The sequence below is a fragment of the Mustela lutreola genome, chromosome 2, assembly GCF_030435805.1.
Source record: "Mustela lutreola isolate mMusLut2 chromosome 2, mMusLut2.pri, whole genome shotgun sequence".
Taxonomy (NCBI): Eukaryota; Metazoa; Chordata; class Mammalia; order Carnivora; family Mustelidae; genus Mustela; species Mustela lutreola.
Window position 1 is genome coordinate 17,362,324 of NC_081291.1, and position 13,633 is coordinate 17,375,956.

At 40.0% G+C, this 13,633-nt stretch overlaps 1 long non-coding RNA gene across 5 annotated transcripts in view; it reads left to right on the forward strand.

Annotated features, from left to right (window-relative positions):
* Positions 1-13,633, forward strand: part of LOC131823869 (uncharacterized) — a 57,355-nt gene that overhangs the window by 18,916 nt on the left and 24,806 nt on the right. The gene's annotated exons all lie outside the window — the stretch shown is intronic.

Below are 13,633 nucleotides of genomic sequence, written 5' to 3' on the forward strand. Positions count from 1 at the left end.
ACAGCTATTAGAATAGCTAAAATCAAAGAGACTGACCATACCAAATATTGGCAAGGATATATTGTGCTTTCTTCTTAATGGAAGGAGGTACAGGATGCAATAATTTGTCTTTCATTGGAGGTGATGTCCCAGACTACTAGAGTCCTAAAAATTTCACTGAATATAATGGATACCTGAGTCTTCATAGGATTCATCTCCCAGCCATTGTAACACATGAGTCTCACCAAGGAGCTTACAGTGCTATCCATTTATTGCTTATTTTGTTCAATTAACATGACATCATCAATATGGAGAACCAACGTGATATTCTGACAGATGTCCAGATTGTTCAGATCTCTCCATTTTATTTTTTTTTTAAGATTGTATTTATTTATTTGACAGAGGGAACACAAACAGGGGCAGAGGGAGAGGGAGAAGCAGGCTCCCCACCGAGCAGGGAGCCCGATGTGGGACTTGATCCCAGGACCCTGGGATCATGACCTGAGCCGAAGGCAGACACTTAATGACAGCGCCACCCAGTTGCCCCTAGATCTCTCCATTTTATAATTTGACAGAAGCCAGGAGAGTTAGAATAGCTTTGGGCCATTCCAAATGAATGTGAACTCTTTTTGAAATTAGAGATTGTTTAATATTTATAACTGCTATCTTTTAGCACTATTGTAATATACACAGCTTTGTCTGTTTAGTTCACATTATGTAACCCTAGCATATGACTGAACATAATTCAACCAAGTGCCTCATATGGCAAAGATAATTCAGTGTCATTTTATCCCTCTGATACTCTAATTTCTGCCTCCCTAGACAGTACTCACAACTATTTGTATCTCAGAAAGAAAAATAATATGTACACTCTAAGGAAGTACAGTAATGTCCTGTGCTTTTTTTTTTTTTTTTTTATCAAGAAATTGGTTTGTCTGATAAATGGTGTTCAACTCTTACTGGAAAAGGCTAATTTTTATTGAGTTACATAGATGTTACTTTTTTTTTTTAATTGTTTTATCTAACCCAAGCTATTTCGACCCTACCATGAGAAACCCAAGCAAGTCAAAATTAATCCCAAGCTTGGAGCAATAAATTAGTAGATTCCTGCTTCTCTGTGTGTGAACATCTTTTATTTTTATTTTTCGGTTTCCCAGGTATAGTACCTGCCAGTACAACTTTTCCAAAAAAGTGTTCTCTCACAGCAACTATTGAATGCTTTCTATGTGCCAGCTCCTGTGGGTAGAAATAGAGGATATGGAGATAAATGAGATAATCTCTGCCTTTGGGGAGCTCTCAAACTAACCGGGAAACACTTCTAAACAGTTAACATTTCCAGGCAGTGAATGTTAGCCCTGGTGAGTTTGTTAATAACTTTAGACCATACTTGAAGCCAAGAGCGTTGTTCTCTCATTTCCTACAGAGAACCACATTAGTCAGCTTAATGTGCTAAGTTAGAGGTATCTGAATGTCAACATGGACTTTCAACAACGAAGCAGCAGGTAGCCCAGGCAGGGGCTGAGATGCAGTATTGCCTAAAATCATTCTTAAACACATGCTCATGTGAGAATGTCTGGCTCACCTGGCATGGCTGGCCCCCTAGGGTTTGTACTATGATGTAATATTATAGCCATTGGGAAAGAGCCTCCCACTCCCTTGGAATACATTTTCCACAGCTTCTTCATTTAATTCTTTACAAATCCACCAAGAATGAGGACTCCAATGCAATTTAGAGTTGAGCTCCTTGTTGCAGTAGGGGCTGATGTTTTTCCTCAAAGGACACTGAACAACTCTTAGTCATCGGGTCATCACAGCTGAATCCTGGCAAAGTAAAATTTTCAAAAAATTGAAAACATCGGGAAGCCTGGATGGCTCAGTTGTTTAAGCATCTGCCTTTGGCTCAGGTCATGATCCCAGGGTCTTGGGATCAAGTCCCGAGTCGGGCTCCCTGCTCAGTGGGGAGCCTGCTTCTCTGTCTTTCCCTGTTTGTGCACTCTCTCTCTCTCTGACAAATAAATACATGAAAAATCTTTTTTTACGATTATTTATTTATTTATTTATTTGAGAGAGAGAGGGGGCATGAGAGGGGACAGGTCAGAGGGAGAAACATATGCCCCACCAAGCAGGGAGCCCAATGTGGGACTTGGTCCCCGGACTCCAGGATCATGAGCTGAAGGTAGTTGCTTAACCAACTGAGTTACCCAGGCGCCCCATAACAATCTTAAAAAAATAAAGCCACCACCTCTAGGGTGGCTGGATAGCTTAGTCATTAAATGTCTGCCTTCAGCTCATGTCATGATCATGGGGTCCTGGGATTGAGCCCTGCCTCAGGCTCCCTGCTCGGCAGGAAGCCTGCTTCTCCCTCTCCTACTTCCCCTGCTTATGTTCCCCCTCTCACTGTCTGTCAAATAAATAAAATATTTAAAATAAGTAAATAAATTTTTAAAAAATGTTTTTTTAAATTGAGGGGCACCTGGGTGGCTCAGTGGGTTAAAGCCTCTGCCTTCAGCTCAGGTCATGATCCCAGGGTCCTGGGATTGAGTCCCACATCGGGCTTTCTGCTCAGCGAGGAGCCTGCTTCCCCCGCTCTCTCTGTCTGCTTCTCTGCCTACTTGTGATCTCTGTATGTCAAATAAATAGATAAAATAAAAATAAATAAAATTGAAAACATGACTTATACAAATATAAGGGAACTAGTAAGATGTTAAAGCAGGTTCAAAGAGCATGTTGAGGAACTGGGTATTCACAGACGTTTACAAAGGAATACTGGGAGAGAAAAAAAGGACGTTAGAATTAAAATGTTGGATAAATATAAAACTCATTCATGTTGAGCAGAGCAATCAAACAGTTACCTTTGGGGTTATCTTTTCCACTGGATAATATTTAGCATCCAACTTTAGAGTAATTGATAGTAAATAACAAAGGCACATTCCTTTAAGATAGGTAATTAAATAACTCTTGGATGAAACCAACATCCCCCTTAATTCCCTAATTCCCAGTATGACATTGAAAGTACATGTCAATTACCTTTCTGCCTTTTTTTCCAAGTAATTTTTCTTAACAACTTCTTTATATTACTTCAGCAAGGTACCTGAGCCCTCTCTCAGCCACCTATCCAACCCAGCATGCCTTTATAAGTCCATCTTCCACCTACACCTTTCCCATACTCACCTATGTCAGAACAACTGCCCACCCTCCTATCAACCGAAGACCCTGTGGCTCATTGTCAGAGGCCACAGTACTACTTACCCCTCACGGGCAATGCAGCTGGCACTGCTACCCACTCCTCAGAATCAGTGCAGTAATGAATTGAATCCCCCTTGACACTATTCCAAATTACTTAGTACCGATCTTTCTTGGCTGGTATAAATTAAAGAAAAAGAGGTTTCATGGGATTTCACCATTTCATTTGCTTGGAACCTCTCTAGAGACAGCATGATGAAAAACTAAGTCTTCAACTATTAGGTATTTGGTCCTGTTAAATTGGATTTGACAGCTTGGGCACACCTGCACAAAACCTTTCAAATGAAATGTGCATTTTGTTGCATGAGCCTAATTTAGAACTGACCCAAGGGGATATTTTGTACAATTGGTGGGAAATTTATGGTATCATGTTGAAACTTAACAATTTTCAGTTTTAACAATTTTGGTGAAAAAAAAATCACAAAACCTTGGAAACTGGATCACAAAAAAAAAGAATTTAGACTGTTAACTCTGGCAGTTGATAAAGGGACAGTTACATATCTATAATCAAAAGAATGAATCTGATCTACCTCCTCACAGAATCAACTCAAAAGAACAAAAACTGTAAAACTCTTAGAAGAAAACATAGAAGTAAATCTTCATGACTAGGGATGTGGCAGTGGTTTCTTAGATACGATACAAAAAGCAAAAGTAACAACAACAAAAAAAAAGCAGGTGAATTGGCCTTCATCCAAATGGAAAACTTATGTGCTCTAAAGGACACCATAGCAGGTGCCTGGGTGGCCCAGCCGGTTAGGTGTCTGCCTTTGGCTCAGGTTATGATCCCGGGGTCCTGGGATCAAATGCTGAATCAAGCTCCCTCCTCAGTGAGGAGTCTGCTTCTACCTCTGTTGCTCTCTCTCTCTCTCTCTCTCTCTCTCTGTCAAATAAATAAATAAAATCTTTAAAAATAAGTAAATAAAGGACACCATGAAGAAAGGGAACCCACATAGGGCAATTATAATTTATAATATAATTATAATATCATATTTGCAAATTATATATCTGACAAGGAACATGTATCAGACTATATAAAGAACTCTTAAAACTCAATAATAAAAAGTTTAATAACCCATTAAAAATGGACAAAGGATGAGATAGATATTTCTCCAAAAGATAAACAAATGGTCAATAAGCACATGAAAAGATGCCCAGCATCATTAATCATTGAGATGCAAATCAAAACCACAATGAGATAGCACTTCACACCCCGTGGGATGGCTATAATAAAAAAGACAGATAATAACAAGCGTTGTTTAACATGTGGAGAAATTGGAACCCTTCAACACTGCTGGGGGATGATAAAATGGTAGAGCCACTTTGAAAAACAGTCTGGCAACTACTCAAAAGGTTAAACACAGAGCTACAATATGACCCAGCAATTCCACTCCTAGGCATATACCCCAAAGACATGAAAACATATGTCTACTCAAAAACGTGTACTTGGTTCATAACAGCACTATTCCTAATAGCCCCAAAATGTAAGCAGTCCAGATATCAGCTGATGAGTGAATGAACAGTTGTGGTATGTCCTTACAATGGACTATAATTCAGCTATAAGAAGGAATGAAATGCTGACACAATGCGAAGTGAAAGAAGCTAGTCATATACTGTATGATTCCATTTATTTGAAATCTCTCAAATGGGCAAATCTATAGACAGAATATAGATTGGTGGTTGCCTATGGCTGGGAAAGTAGCATGAGGAAATGAGGAGTGACTGCTTATAGATACAAGGTTTTTTAAGAGGTGACAAATGCTCTAAAATTAGATTGAGGGGATGATTGCACAACACTGACTATACTAAAAACAGAGTTGATCATTATGACAGAAAGTTACAGTCCACAAAGCCCAACATGCTTACTGTCTAGCCCTTTATAGAAAAGTTTGCCAATCTCTCCCTTATAGTAAGTTTTAGATTGGGAAGTGTGGGTCCCCTAACTTTGTTCTTTTGGCAGATGGTTTTGACTCTCCTGGGTTCTTAGGATTTCCATATAAATTTTAGGATCAGCTTGTTGATTTTTGAAAAAAAAAATCCAGAAAACAAAACCCTGCTGGATTTTGATAGTAATTGTGTTAAATTTGCAGATTAAATTAGGAGATCATTTTTAAAAATTAATCTCAAATTATCTCAGATTTAACTAGTGAAACCTCTTCCACTGCCTTCTATGTCCTTTTGATAAAAACCATATCATTCTTTGAGCACTTCCTTGTTGTCTGGCATAAATTATTCCAAGCTTGTCTCATAATTTTCCCTATCACACCCTAGGAATTCTTTTCATGGAGGGTGGTACTTGGAAGCCAAGATCTTGGTACTTGGTATTAGATCTGGCACATTGCTGTTGGAGGTGTTACTGAACCAAGGCCCCCTCAGTGCCCAGGGCTACAGAATATTTGCATGTAAATACATATATGTATACTGTATTAATTTATATTATATATGTATGTATAGTAGGATTGGATTGTCCACCACTTCGTGGCTAGCAGAGCTAGCCTGTCTTCTTTCCTCATGTACCAGTTGGGAACCCAAGAGATCAAGGAACACTTCCAAGATCAAGCTATTAGTGATGGACACGGGCCTGGCTGAACACAGACCTCTCTAACCTCTGATGGGTTTGCTTGTTTCCTGTGATTCTGTAGCAAGCACAGGTCTGACTCCCAGTAGGAGGATATCTTAGCTTGGCTTCCCTTGAAACAGACTCTGAGCTACAGAGAATTTGTTCAGCAAATTCTGAATAGCCAGTTTGTTAGAGAGTGTACTTAGTAGACATAACTATAAGGGGCGGAGGGAGCCAGAACTGGGCGAAGGGAGAAGGTGGCCCCCAGTGAGGTTGCAGATGGGACTTCAGATAACCCTACAAGCAGATCTGGAGCTGGGGAAGTCCCTCAGAGTTGACTCAAATTGTGAGATGAGGAGCAGGCCGTTGGCTGTGAGCCTGGAAGGGGGCCGAGCCCGCACGGGCAGTTCCCTAGAGCTGAGGGCAGTTTCGGATGAGGAGTGTAGCTATGAACCATCAGCTACGGTTATTTCTAGCAGTGGAGCAGTGGGTGCATCACCTCTGAAGAGGGAATAGAATAGAGCCCCCCAGAATCCACTAGAGAGAAAGAGGTCCAGCCTGCAGGGAGTGGGTCAGACAAGCAAGCAGCGTTGCGCCATGGGTAGAGCTCAAAGAGCAGAACTGGAACAGGCCAGAGCAGCCGACGTTTTGGCCACCGGGTGTGAGGAGGCCCTAAGCTAGAACTTTTACCTCTGGCTTGTGTATTCAAGGGCTGGATAGTCTGAATTTAAAAAGAAAGAAAGAAAGAAAGGAAGGGAGGAAGAAAGGGCGGGAGGGAGGGAGGAAGGAAGGGAGGGAGGAAGAAAGAAAGAAAGAAAGAAAGAAAGAAAGAAAGAAAGAACGAACAAACAAACCCACAGGGTCTCCCGAGTTGCTTCCTTCTAGACCATCAGCTTCAGGTGGCGGTTGTGATTCAGTGTTCAGTCTTGCCTTCCACCTTTCATAGTTGAACAGGAGACAATTGATACATTGACATTGTAAAAAAAAAGCATGAAAATCAACAGAAAAATTCTGAATCTTACAATGGAGTCTTAGTCTGTGACTGGTTATGACCCTTGGTTATGACCCCTGGTTATACTCCTGCCAGCCACATAATGACACCCTAAAATTGTCCTGATGCTTCCTTTTGGTCAGCTCAGCCCCTGGGGAATGCCTAGGCGGAGGTGCTTTTCTGTTCTGGCCTGGAGACTTTGGTGTCTGGGCCTGTGGGATTTGTGCCTGTTGTCCCCGTCCCACTGTTAGTCCAGTCACCACCACACTTCCAGCGTGATTACTGAGTGCTGCTCGGACTTTCTAAACGGCTGCTCTAGAGAGCGCAGGACTAGCTGCCCTCCCTGGGATTTCTCACCCAAACCGAGAACTCTTGCATCCTTCATGCATTTTGTCCTCTTATGTTCAACTCTGAGAAAAGTGTAGAAGTAGAATCTTACCTTGGACTTTTTTTCTTCCTTTTCCTCTCTTCCAAAAAATCATAAGAAAGTAAAAGTCACCCATTACCCCACCCTATAGAAATAGCTACTGATATTTGCATAATATTTTTATTTGTATGTGCATGTGTATTTGAAATGGAACACATTATATATGTTTTTTAATATTTTCATTCAATACCATATTTGTTTATCTTATTTTTAATGGCTGTGTACTCTTCCATAGTATAAATGTACAACTCATTTAATCAATGCCCTCTTCATTTTGGGTGCTAACAATTGTTCACTCTTTTATTTCTTTATTTATTTGCCAGGGAGAGAGATACAGTGAGAGAGGAAACACAAGCAGGGGGAGTGGCAGAGGGAGAGGGAGAAGCAGGCTGCCCACCCAGCAGGGAGCCTGATGTAGGGCTCGATCCCAGGACCCTAGGATCACAGCCTGGGCTGAAGGCAGACACTTACCGACTGAGCCACCCAGGCACCTCACAATTGTTCACTCTTAAACAATGGTACCATTGCAGATAAGTCTCTGTTCATCGCCATGATGTTTTCATTAGTAAATTCCTAGAATTACAATTTCTGAGTCAAGGGATAAATAAGGGATAACATGCTCATTAGAAAATGTCTAGACAACACAGTAGTTTATACTGCTAACAGGTGTATATATCCTTCCAGGCCTTTTTCTCTGCATGTTCATTCACATTTATGCACATGCAAACACGTTTATAAAAGGTAAAATGGTTTCATACTATGCCTTTTGTTCCACAGCTTGCTCTTTTAAAAAAAACTACAAGACATCATGACTATCCTTTAAGTCATTATAATTTTATCTCATTTTATGTAAGTTGCAAAGTATTCCAGAATAAAAGTGTACTATTTTTCATGAACCTTTCCTGTATGGACAGACACTTCATTGCAGGTAACTTCTCTCTCGTGGGAATCGTGTGGCACAAATATTGTTGTTTGTATACATTTGCACAGTTGTATGAGTAATTTGGTAGGATAAATTTTTAGAAGTGGATTGCTGGGTCAAAGGGTGTTAGAAATGTACTGAAGTTCAGTCTCAGTCTTGGCACCTACCAAAATCTGATATTTGAGTTTGGCTTTACCTAAATAGCAAAATTCCTACCTCATAATCACTTCTGCCTTCTCTGACCTTGTCACCAGTGATCACATGGTAGCCCTGGACATCAGCAAGTCCATCTAGTCAGCCAAGCTCCTCCTCCACGTGATAACTGTGATGGGTAGAATAATGCCTCTCCCCACAAAGATGTCCCTGTCCTAAGTCCTAATACCTGGAGCCTATGACGATGGCAGATTACATGGCAAAGGTGAATTAAGGTTGCAGATAGAGCCAAGTTTGCTAATCAGCTGGTTTTAGAAATAAAGAAGTTATCCTAGATTATCCTGATGGGGACAGTGTTATAACAATGGTCCTTAAAAGTGGAAGAAGAAAAGGATAGTCAGAAGGAGACATGACTATGGAAGAATTGTCAGAGAGATGGCTTTGGGGATGGAAGGGGGCCTGTGAAAATGAAGTGTAAACTTCCTTTAGAATGGGAGTCAGGAGGCCAGCAAGGGGAGCGTTCATGAGGAGTCCCTCATTGTCAATTGCAGACCCATCAGGAAGAGATGCACTTGCAAGTACCTACTATTAGGGCTACTACTTTACTCCTCCAGCAGGAGGCTGAAAGGCTTTCCTCCTCCCCTGGCAACAGCCCAGCCAATGAGACAGTGTCACAGCTCAGCCAATGAAAAGCCGCTTTACTTTGGACTCCTGGTTTAGTCCAGTGGGCTTTCTGTTTATAACAACTTTCCCAACTTCTCCCTTCCCTCTACCTCTAACACAGGGTTCCCCTCCTTTGTTCTGCAGGACTTACCTAGGGTTCCTGCCGCCCACCTGTGTCAGATTGAAATTTTCTGCTCTTCCTAAACTTATTTTTGCCAGTAAAATAACTGGCAGTTTTATTTTGAAGGTTAACAGAGCCATGAGCCAAGGAATATAGGCATCCTGTAGAATCTGGAAAAGGCAAGGAAATGGGTTCTACCCTGTCATCTTGATTTTTAGCCCCATATCAAACTTCAAACTGTAAAATAATAAATTTGTATTGTTTCAGGTTACTAAATTGGTGGTAATGTATAATAGCAGCAATAGAAAACTAATACAGTCACAAGAGATTTCCAAGTCTAACAACAGAGTGAATCTGGCTAAGTAATATTTATGGGATGGAAAATCATGGTAAAGACCATGAGTGTTTTTGGAATCATACAAAGTTTTGTTCATACCCTTCAGATATTTGTTTAGACTGTCCCTTCAGTGCAGCAAGGTGTAACAGAATTACTGGTCAAAGGCAGAGAGTGGGCTGCTTTCACCATTTTTCTTCCTGTCAGAGATTTGGGAACTGCCTTGTCACGCTTATACAAGTTGCTCAGGCAAGATGAAATGGCAGCCATTAGGTGTTAACGTACAACAAGACGACTTGTCACTGTTTTTTTTTTTTTTTTTTAACAATAATACCAGCATAAGACTTATGAACAACCAATGGTTGCTTACAACGAAAGTAGTTTGCAGGAACCTGATAAAGAGAACTAAAACCAACTTAATTTCCTGTCTCTAGGTTAAAAAATACCAAGCATACTTTCCTCTCCTTATATTAAATAATATTGGGAACAAGCAAAACTAGCTTAGCTATTTGCTCCAAGAAATACTTGATCCCAGAAAACTATGAACTAACAAAAAGAGCTTACTTACGGAAACTAAGTCATCAAGACTTGCTTAAAGATTGTTGCCTCAGTGGGTATTATATGGAAGTGTTTAATCAGTAAATTCTACACCTAAAACTAATATATTAAACAGCATGTTAATTAACTAGAATTTAAATATTAAGAAAATGTCTGTTGTTCACTGTGCCTGCCAATCCAAAATCGTTGATATAAACTCTGCCTTCTCTCAATCAGTTTCCGGCTTTGCAAGTCCCTCCTTAAAATCATCCAGTTTAGGCCCTAATCATCCTAGAAATATCCTCTTCTTAATTTCCCCTTCTGAGAAATTATTGTAACTTTCTCAAGTTGGCATTCTTAATGCAGCAAGTTTAATAAATTTAGCTCTACTTGACAAATAGCTTTCAGGCAGTCTTTTGGGGAGTCTATACTCAATTGAAGTAACCTTGAGAGTGCTAGTGTGTCTCCTGTGAAACGGCTATACGGATTCTCCAAATTTCCACTCCAGGGAAGATGCTAGAATTTGTGTGTATGCAATGGAAGCTGACTACCACATGGATACTTAAGGACAATTTTGTAAAACAACTTACACTGCTGCACAGCCACAGTTCGAGGTCCAAGGTCAGAGGATGGTATAATGGGAAACTATTAGGGAAAAAAACAAAAACAAAAACAAAAACATAAGCAGGAGTAGCAATGTTGCACCTAATATTCAGTATGGGACCTCTCCAAGTAAAGCAGTCTGCAGTCTGTTTGTTTGCTTCAAAGAAATTGTATCCTCACCCTAACCTCAAGTTTAGGAATTATAGAGGAGATAAATCTTTACCCAAATACTGTTAGAGAGGAAGGAAACTTGAGTAACTTGATGACATCACTGTCGATTAAACCCTTTACTGCAGAACCTATGGAAATAAATCTGGCTCCTCCACTCACCTTTGTTGAAGGCCAAAAACAAAACAAAACAAAACAAAATTCAGCGCAGTAAATTGAGTATCTCATTGGTTTTATTCATTGATTCATGAATCAGGCAGCAGCGCATTCAGCAAGTAGAAAGGAACTCCAAGGAGCTGCAAAATGGAAGTCTTTTGTTGACAGAAGGGCTGGAAAGGGAGTTTATAACAAAGAGTGGATTGTCTCAGACAAGGTTTCTCTGGGGAGGAGGGTCTCTCATGAAAATGACCTCACTGGTGCTGACCAGGTAGTCCCAGATGGACTGGTTAAAGGTCACATTCTGGGAGTGGCTGAAACTGCAGTTCGATCTTGGTTTGCTGTTGGGGACAAGTGACTTCTTTTGGGTGTCTGTTGTTCCTTTTTGAACAACATGGATGTCTTTTTAGTATCTCAGAGGTACACATAGCAGTTGTGCTGCCATAAGGTGCTTGGAAGTTATGGTGCCCGTAAGTATTAAAATGTTAAATTTTTACAAACTTGGCTACTAAAATAAAAGTTATAATGATTATATGTTATAATTAAAATATGTGTACAGTTAATTAAATTATATAATATATAATTACATGTCATGTATTATAATTATATCTTAATACTATATGCATTATTATAATATATAATATGTAATTATAATAATAAATCATATTCTAAAATTAAATAATAATTAACATTTGCATTTGAGAAAAATGTATTTGTGGTATAACTCTGGTAGACACACAATTTTTTTTTTTTAAGATTTTATTTATTTATTTGACAGAGAGACGGCTAGAGAGGGAACACAAGCAGGGAGAGTGAGCGAGGGAGAAGCAGGCTTCCCACTAAGCAGGGAGCCTGATGCGGGGCTCAATCCCAGGGCCCAGAGATCATGACCTGAGCTAAAGGCAGACGCTTAACTACTGAGCTACCCAGGTGCCACCACAATTAAGTTTTAAGGTATAGCCATATTTTTATCCCAAGTGTAGGTACTAATGCATACATGCAGTATGTGCCAATATGTATATTTCTGAGGCTCTGGTGAGACCCTGCCTAATAGTCCTCCAGAAAACATGAGCCAGTTGATTCTCTCTCCAGCACTGAAGAATGCCCATTTATCTGTTGTTAGAGGAGAATTTTTCAAAGAAGTTATAATCATATAATCAAGGTTATCATTCATACACATATAAAATGAACATGTGCCAAAGATTTTTTTAATTCATTAATGAGGACATCACTAACATGTTACAGCTAGTCCAAAGGAGAATATAATCCATCCTCCTCTCCAATCAGCTGTCCATACTTCCATCTGTCCATCCCTCCATCCATCCATTGATCTACTCCAATGGTTCTTAACCCAGGGTGATTCTGTCCCTAGAGAACATTTGGAAATGTCTGGAGACATTTTTGGCTGTATAACCGGGGGGATGCTTCTGGCATCTAGTGAGTAAAGGCCAGAGATGCTGCTAAACATCCTACAACGCACAGGATCACTCCCAACAAATCTGACCTAAAATGTCAGTAGTGCCAAGACCGAGAATCCCCGGATCCCCGTCCAACCACCCACCCATTCATACAACCATCCATTCATCCACACCCATCTATTTAAATGTTTATGGCGTACCTGCAGCAATGCCTCTCAATCTTGACTGCAAATGAGAATCACCTGTGCAGCAGATAAAACATACACTGCCAAGGTATTACCTTTGAGTACTTGGACTTTTATAATCAGAAAATATGGAAATTTGTGAATTGTAAGTTAATCAGCAGAGAAGCTTCTGTGCTTGTTTCTAAGACAATATATGATATTAAATAACAGCTAATTAAGATTAATCAACAATTTATCACCATATTAGGTAAACAAGAGCATTCCAAAGGTGAAAAACAAATGTCCAGGTCTCCTACCAGGGCGGTCTCAACTCATTCTACACATTAGAATCACTGGGGAACTTTTAAAGATTACTGATCCCCAGATCTGAGGCTCTGTTTTAATTGGTCTAGGATGTGGCCTAGGCCTCAGGATTTTATAAAAGCACCCTAGGTGATTATAATATTGCAGCCAGGAATAAGAACAGCTGTGTCAGAATTCAAAAAAATATACTTCTCTCTTTCTATATTGGTTAATTTTTGTTTTTTTTTTTTTTTACATGTACAAACACTTTTTTCTTTTTCATTTTAGAGTCCAATCTTAAAATAATGCTTGAGGTAATAATCTGCATCTTTTTTGCCCTTGGAGTCTTGGTTTGCTTTATTTATTGTGTGTGTGTGTGGGATTGACCTAGAATCACAGGCCCCCAGGATCACCGGACTGCCAACCATCAAGGGAAGGGCTCCTAATCCATCTTCTGCCTCTAGAGCTTTTCAAGGAAGTGGCATTGGCAGAAGACCACAAGGCTTGTTTCAGGAGCTAATTATACATCTTGACTAATATTAGAATATTTGGACAGATGGTAACAAAATTTAGATGAAAAGACTTAAAGGGCTGGAAACACCTAAATACCATTAGATGTTCTTCTCACTAACATCCAGTCATCCATCTGTGTTCAGGAGATCCTGGTTTCTTGTCCGGTTCGAATAAACTCACGGTTCATGTACAAAATCTTTCTTAGACTTGGACACCACTGGCGCTGCTGCCACCACCACCACCACACCATGTTTTTCTATAGCTCTGGGAATTTTTAATGCTCTTACTGGGTGTTCAAACTCCCACTCTTTTCTGAGACTCTAACCCAACAGAAGAGATTCTTACCTAATATAGCTTCCTGCCATCCTGAGAGAACAGGAA